The following is an 8,608-nucleotide window of genomic DNA, read 5'->3' as shown; positions in this document are numbered from 1 at the left end:
GGGGGGGGGGGGGGTGTGGGACCCAGCAGAGTTTCAGTATTTAAAAGCAGATGGTTTTTTCCTTTGTAATAACCTAAAACTCCCATACCTAGAATTTAGGAAGAGTTAGGAGTAAGAGAGATTAAGAGAGATTTTATTTTATTTTTTTTTTGGTCCTCAAAATAGCCTGCCCATATTTGCACAAATTCATTACTGGCTTTATAGCACTGAAGTTCCAAAAACCCAGAGAAAAGCAAATTAATTCCTCCCATCAGAATTTAGTACACAGGAATTTTCTGAGGCTCCCATACTGAACTCAAATGAGAATAAGGTAGAGGAATTATCTCAAAAAGAAAGTTTTCTGAACACAAACAGTTAAAAAAAAAAAAATAGTCACTAGGACCAAAGGGTAGTATTTCCAGAGTTTTAAATTATTGAATCTAGGTATTGTGAATATATATTGGGTTAAAAATATACTGCATATTGGAGTAATAAGTGGCAAGTGTGGACATTTTTTATATAAAAAGGGCTCCTGGGAACTGTAAACAAGTAAATGTGATACCTATACTAGGCAAAAACTTGCAGAAAGAGTAAAGGTTAGAATTAGATTATATATATAAACAGGATATTATGTGAAACAATGAGTGTTACTTCTGTATATAATAATTATTCCTGCTAATAACTGCTCAAAGGAATCTAGCTGGTTTATTTAGATTTCCAAGGCACTTAAGTTGCCTCACAAAAGGGTATTAAAAACTCTAAACAATCATGGGTGAAATAAGGGAGATCCTCTTATGAATGAAGAGCTACATTAGCAGACAAATCGCCAAAAGGTTAAAAATAAATACTCAGAGCTTGTTCAGTGAAAGAAGGTCACCACAAGAATTCATTCTGCCTGATTCAGTAATACATGAACAGTGAGAAAGCTGATTATCTTGTTTTAGTAAATTATCCACTGCAACAGAACACAAAGCTCACTGATGAAAACTGTAACATAGTATCAAAATATTAAGTAGTTTAAAAAAAAAAAGTAAGATAAAATTTCAAATAGGTAAATGAGCAATCCACATGAAGTATGATAATAATCAATGATACATAGTGTTGTAACTGAGAAAAAATAATACTTGGAGTTACCACAGATAACCTTATGAGAAAACACCAGTGATAACCCAAAAAGCAAGTAGAATATTAGAGCTTCAAGGAAAGTATTGAAGGGGGAAAATAACATAAATATATGAGATCGCAAGTATATTTAAGTCAGGCTAAACAGGCATCAGCTAGTCATCAAGAAATGGATAACCACAGACATAAAAAGATTTGTAAAATAGGCATGGCCCACAAATCGTGTCATGATGTACACACACAAGCTATCTGAATCATGGTCATACATATCACAAAACTGTAACCACAGTAATACTGCTACACACATGCACCATTTTAATTTAACATCCAACATTGGAAAAACAGCTGAATAACATTATTTTTACCCTCTGAAAAACAGACCCCTACTACTGAGAACACTGGTTCAGGGAAGAAAAAACTAACCAAAAACACCACAAAAAACAACCTGCTTCCAAAAGGAGCATTTACATCTCCTTAATGAGTTACTACTCACTAAATGTAGACAACACTTTTGCATCATACTAATGCACAACAAAACTAGGTGGAGAATGACCTCGGCTTGCATTTCTCAATAGCTTAACAGAGCCACCCTAGTTTTTACCAATTTTCAGCTGCAGCCTGACACTGAACTTCTTGTGCCTCTCCAAAAAGTCCAGTCAAGAGTATTAAATAGAATTTTCTCCAGGCTTCTGGGAAACAGTAGTTTTATAAGAAATGCTGGAGAACATTGAGTTAAGCTAAATTAAAACAGAAGTCTCTGATTTTCATGTTATAAAAACATAAAATAATGCATCCTAAGTGGCAGAATACTATCACTATATTAACACCACCTACTACAGCTTTACATACAGCATAGAAGAAAATTACCTGGTGCTACAGCTGTAAGGAAAACTCTAGAAACTATTACTGTTACTGTAAGGAACTTGCAACGTAGAGCTTTACCGTGGTACAAATTGTTTCTTCAGAAATTTGAAAAGGACTGACAGAATGATGAGGATTCTAAACAGTTTTGATGAGAATAAATCTTAAATAGCACTATTTTAATCAAATGACTCATGATATATTCAACACCAGAATCTCTGCTATCACCACTACTTAAAAGACAACACTGGAAAAGTAATTCATTTGAGTGGCAGCAAGGAGAAGGCACATAGGCTAATTGCAAGAATACCTTACCTGATAATTTTATTTCAGAAAAGCTTTTTTAGTTTCTCAAAGTGCCACATTTTAATGTTCATCCTCATAAAATCCGACGCATTTCTCAACTACTTCCAAGGTACAAATATTCAGCCAGCAAACACACACTTATGGAGTCACCAAATACATCCAAAATTCAAAGAACCATAGAATGCGTTGGGCTGGAAAAGACTTTTAAAGGCCATCTAGTCCAAGCCCCCTGCAGTGAGCAGGAACATCTTTAACTAGGTCAGCTTTCTCAGAGCCCCATCAAACCTGACCTTGAATGTCTCCAGGGATGAGGCCTCCACCACTTCTCTGGGCAACCTGTGTCGGTGTCTCACCACCTTCATCTTAAAAGAACTTCTTCCCACTCTCTAACCTAAATCTACTCTGCTCTAGATTAAAACCATTGCCCCTCGTCCTGTGGCTCCACATCCTTGTGAACAGGCCCTCCCCAGGTTTCCTACAGCCCCCTTCAGGTACTGGAATGCTGCTAGAAGGTCTCCCTGAAGCCAGGCTGAACCATCCCAACTCTCTCAGCCTGTCCTCGTAGGAGAGATGCTCCAGCCCTTTGATCATCTTTGTGGCCTCCTCTGGACCTGCTCCAACAGGTCCGTGTCCCTCTCGTGTTGAGGGCTCCACAGCTGGACGCAGCACTCCAGGAGAGGTGTCCCCAGAGCAGAGCAGAGGGGCAGAATCACCTCTCTGGGCCTGCTGGCCACGCTGCTTCTGGTGCAGCCCAGGATGTGACTGGCCTTCAGGGCTGTGAGTGTGCATTGGTGGCTCACGTCCAGCTTCTCCCCCACCAACACCCTCCAGCCCCTCTCTCTACCACATCATCCCCGAGCCTGTATTGATAATGAGGACTGCCCCGACCCAGGTGCAGGACCTTACACTTGGGCCTGTTGAACCCCATGAGGTTCACATGGGCCCACTTGTCCAGGTCACTCTGGAGGACATCCCGGCCCTCTGGCATGTCAATCACACCGCTCAGCTTGGTGTCATCTGCAAACTGCTGAGGGTGCATTCAATCCCACTGACTATGTCATTGATGAAGATATTGAAAAATATCTTCATCAAAATTATTTATTTTCATTAAAAATATTTCACACTATGGAAGAAATAAAAGACTATAATGCATACTCTCTCTATATATACACACATATATATACACACACACGTACAAATACACAATCACAAACTACATTAGACTGGCCTTGCAGTTTATTTAAAGAAACAAAATAAAAATTTAAAAGAAAAAGACGATTGTATTTGCAGATATCAGGCCTGTAAGAGTAAGAGATTTCATACTAGTAATTTATACCAAATTTCCACTTAATTTGTGAGACAAAAAAATAAAATTGGGAGTTAAAAACTTTCCTTTCACTGCTGCATTTTTCACTGTTGTGGTTTAACCTTTGTCAGCAGCAACTAAGCCCTCCACAACCACTTGCACACTCCTGCCCGGTGGGATGGGAGAAAGAACTGGAAAGGTAAAAGTGAGAAAACTCACGGCTTGAGATAAAGACAGTTTAACAAGTAAAGCAAAAGCCACACAGGTAAAAAAACGCACAACAAGGAATTCAATCATCTCTTCCCATGGGCAGGCAGGTGTTCAGCCTTCCCCAGGAAAGCAGGGCTCCACCACGAGTAACGGTGACTTGGGAAAACAAACTCCATCACCCCAAATGTCCCTCGTGTCCCCTCCCAGCTTTTTGTGCACCCCCAGCCCACTCGCTGGTGGGGAGGGGTGAGCAGCAGAAAATGCCTCGACTCTGTGTCAGCCCTGCTCAGCAGCAGCTAAACAACTGTTTCCAGAACAAATCCAAGACATAGCCCCATACCAGCTACTGTGGAGAAAACTAACGCTACCCCAGCCAAAACCAGCACACTGATGACTAGATTCATAGTAACACACACCATTTTAAGTAACAATACAGCAAGTCAGTATAATGTTCTGAAGTACGCACTTACTGAAGCACAATGAATTAAAAACATGAAGTATTCTTTGCTGCTTTATTCTTTCTGTACAAATGCAAGCACATTAAGCCACTGCATCACGCCAGCTAATTCTTACAAAGGCCAGCAATTCTTACTGCTTATAGCAGACAGAATGGTTTATGTGAACTTCTAAATCCATCAAAACTTGACATCTTATGTATACAGTTTTAAAGCAATGTTTTCAACTGCTAGCATAAGCTACACCTGTTACATTATTTTTTTACTGTCAGTGTAAGAATAGTCGTAAGACAACAATAGGAAATAGGAAAATGCTCAGAGATAAGACAAAATATTTCACTGTGTTCTTGCATGACATATGCCTAATGACCTTTTTCCTCCACACTTTTGATTGTTAAAACATACTTCAGATTCAATCTTTCTGAAGAATTTGAGGGTAGTACTCTCACTGTGCCTGTATCTGTCCATATGAATTTAAACTTGGGACACTGTCGATATGAATTTAAATTCGGGACATAGCAGAGACAGAAAGTCATATAGCTCCAGCAGCTAAAAACAGTGGAAAAAAAGCCAAGCAAAAACCTTAACAAAGATCAAGTAATAGTATTCTGAACAAGCTTTTCCAATTTTAGTGTGCACTACCAAACTATCAAAGATGAGGCATTCTCTGCCACCTTTCCTTTAAATAGCAAAGAGTCAAGAATCTTCAATGGACTTTTTTCAATATCGTTATTTCCCCAAGAACAAGTTTCCTGTCCCATTAAAAACAACCAAGTGAAAAATGATAAATGAAAAAGTCAGAAAGAGACAGGAGACTATAAACTGTGTCTTAAAATGTACTTTCTTTAGGTATTTTGGGTTTGCACTTTTGCTTTCTTTTTTACCTCTAGCTTTTTAAAAAGAAAAAAACTACTAAATGTTACAGCAAATGAGCATGGCAGGCAATAAATGCCCTTTTTTTCTTTTTTAAAGAAAATTAAGTTTTTGCAAGCAGGTTCTCATGTATAAGATGATCTACTGCTGTATAAGCATGCCATTCATATTTAATTATGACAAAAATTAAGGTAAATTACCATCTTCAAAATTGCTTTAAAGGCACTACAAACTGATCAAGTCAGATGAACAATTAACCAGTAACTGCCTGGATCATCTTCCTTCCCTCTTAAATGTAGGATTACATTTGCTATTATCTCCAGCTCTACTGAACCACTTCTGACATTAGTTTCAGTAAGAATCTTTGCTACTGACCTCCAATTCAATGTCCCTCCATTCTGAAAGAAATTGGACGAATGGAACAAATTTGTCCAGGTTTCAGGTTCTTAGATTGAACACAGTCCCCTCTTTTCAGTCTGCTCTTTGTACATAAAAATAATTTCACATTTCCAAACTCTGTCTCCAAATAGCCATCCCATCTTCTAGTATTCATCATAGCTGTCCTCAGAAGAAATTGCAGTAAATATTAATTGGAATTACTTTTAGACTAATTTTGGCTTGCTCTCCTCAGCAGAGTAACCCCACTTCTTTCTTTTTCCTCCTTTTACAACAGGAATATTTTATATTTTCTTCAATATGCTTTAAAAGACCTAACTTAAATTTCACAGTCTTAACTCTATCAGAACACTTCCTGACCTCTTAGGTGGAACTTCAGCAGACCATCTTGTATAATAAGATTTCTGAGCTGATTATTTAAATCTGACGCTCACCCTATCAATTTTTTTCTGTTTATATGTATGTATCCTTTAGATTCTAAGTAACTCCTATATGTAAGGAGAATATCCTTCCCATATAAGCGTGTAGTTCCAAAACACCATGTATAAAATATTTTTTATATATAAATGGCACTAATCTTCTTGGTTTTAATTATTTTTTATCTTCATTAATGGACTGCAGTTCGAGAGGTAGACCGAATTATTAGGGCACACGCTCAAGAACTACTTGTATTGTCTCTCCTTAAGTACAGCTGGAGTACTGAATGAAGTGGCATTTCTTAAACCCAGAAGCAACAATTGAGTAGAAAAAAAAGAAAAAAATAATCTGTGTAGAAAAACATATGACCCAGAATGCACTCTACATTGACTTTTTTTTTTTTTCAATTATAAAGACACATCTACAAAGAACAAAGTAAAGAGCCAAGTGAGCATGCATAAACCAACACAGCAACCTTTTCTTACTGTTCCCCACATGGCTTTGGGAAGTGGTTAGATTATTTTTCTGTAAAGTAATGTTGTTCTGTAGAATAGAAACTACTTTTCTATATCACAGTACTTTACAGTTAAAGATAGGAGGGACAGCTGGAAACATGAATTCAGTGGACGGGAAACCTAAAAATTCCAAGTTTCAAATTAGCAAGTCCATTCAGTAATAGCAGGGGAAAAAAAAGACTTAAAAACAAAAAGACTCGAATTTCAGAAAGTATATACCAAGCAGAACATGGGCAAGTCAGGTAAGTAAGCAATAATTTCTTCCCAGAGTAACAAGTACATTATTCATAGTTTTATTAACAGTGGCATAATGTCATGTATTTTGCATTACATATTTCTTCAGTACTGAAGTTTATTCTATTAATAGCTCCTTAACACAACATAAAAGAATTCAGCTTGGATCAAAAGGCTACTACCTCAGATTTTTGCTTGCTTTTCTTCTCCTGTGAGACTTGGGTCAAAAAAGGAACATAGATATTATAATGCTGTTTAACACTAAGAAGCAAAATATAACATTGCAACAGTGTGTACAACAACAAACTAAAGACATGCAAGCAGGAAATGTAAATTAAAGAAAATAAATACGAAATTATGCTAAGTCATAGCACAAAGAATGTTAACACACAAAAAATAACTTCTACAGGAGAAACATCAGTACACAAGGATACAATTTCTTATATTGTTATTGTTTCTTGTCCTCTTAAAAAAATACAACTTAAAATGAAGTTTTAAATAAACTCTCTTTGCTGTTACCTGAAAAAACACCACCGAGTCTATATGAAACTACCACAATTACATACATTTAAGGAAATATAATTTGACATACTTTGTGTATCTTTAGTTATTGCAGTTGCTTCATAGCAATTATATTTAAAATATTGTAATTAGTTAAAATAGCATCTGCAGTTATCAATTAATATGACCTTGAGCTTTCAATATATTCTGCTTTGCATTATAGCAGATCATTGGACTTTGTAAGCTGCGTAACTCTAATAGTAAAGAATTTTAAAACAGCATCACAGCTTTTATTTAGCATTACCTATATTACAGCAATGTCAGTGATACCTAAAAAACTTACACCAGGATAAGGTTTTCAGTGTCAGAAAACAGAGAGCTCTTACCCAAAAATTGACAGCAACACATAAAGAGGAGCCCTCAGATGACCTCTCTCTCATTTTTCTTTAAATTGCTCCCAAAGAAGCAATGGTATCCCTTTTGTCTCCATAAATCAGTTTGTTTAAGATGACCTTCACCCCCAGCCCTGTCTTTAACTTCAAAGCATTTAAAAGTGTAAAAAACCAGAGAAGTTCTCAAAACTGTCAAAAACACCCCAACATCTCAACCCAAAAAAAACTTGGGGGCACTAACAGAGATACAATGGCTGTTGGAAGAGGTCTCTAGGCTTCAGGAATCACTCTGCCTTCCCCACTAACCCTGTTTAAAAACAAAAGAGGGAAAAACAAGAAAAAAACAGAACAAGCCACACGCATATATCACTTAAATACCTAAATATTTCAAATTTCTGAAATAACAAAATCATCTCCTTTTTATTCTGGATGAAAGATAAAAGGCATATCATTAGCACCTGCAACTTGCAATCTAGCCAGCAGACAGTTGCTGTTTAGAGACGGCACTTAGCTTCACCATAATTAGATCACCAACCAGACACAGATAAAAATTAGTTAGATATACACTGAAGAAATATCCTCCCTTCTTATTCTAATAGAATAACAAGATAATTCAGGCTCTTACTTATTAATACACAAGGCATGCAAATACCTTGTGAACTTTTTCCTCATTTTTTTGTGAGAGCAAGCCTAAGGACGACAACCGAAATGCAGGTGAGTGGTTTTGTACAAGAGAGTGCAAGTTCTAAGCGAGGCCTTACTCTTGTACAGTATTATTTAAGACAAGTCTGCAATAAAAGCCTGCTATTCCAACTATTTCTCACTTGTATAATTGTGATTATAGAGTTTTCTGTAGGTTTCTTCTCATTCCCCTAGGTAAACATATATTCTGATACAGAGAACTGAGAAGTCAGAGTAGTCGTACCCACAGCTGTGCTGCCATTCAGTGAGACCTAGACAGGCTGGAGAGTTGGGCTGGGAGAAGTTTTATTACCACAAGAGCAAGTGCCGAGTCTTGCATCTGGGAAAGAACAACCTCAA

Source organism: Apaloderma vittatum, unplaced genomic scaffold (genome assembly GCF_000703405.1).
Source record: "Apaloderma vittatum isolate BGI_N311 unplaced genomic scaffold, ASM70340v1 scaffold4783, whole genome shotgun sequence".
In the NCBI taxonomy this organism is placed as follows: domain Eukaryota; kingdom Metazoa; phylum Chordata; class Aves; order Trogoniformes; family Trogonidae; genus Apaloderma; species Apaloderma vittatum.
Note: the sequence above shows the minus strand (reverse complement) of the source record.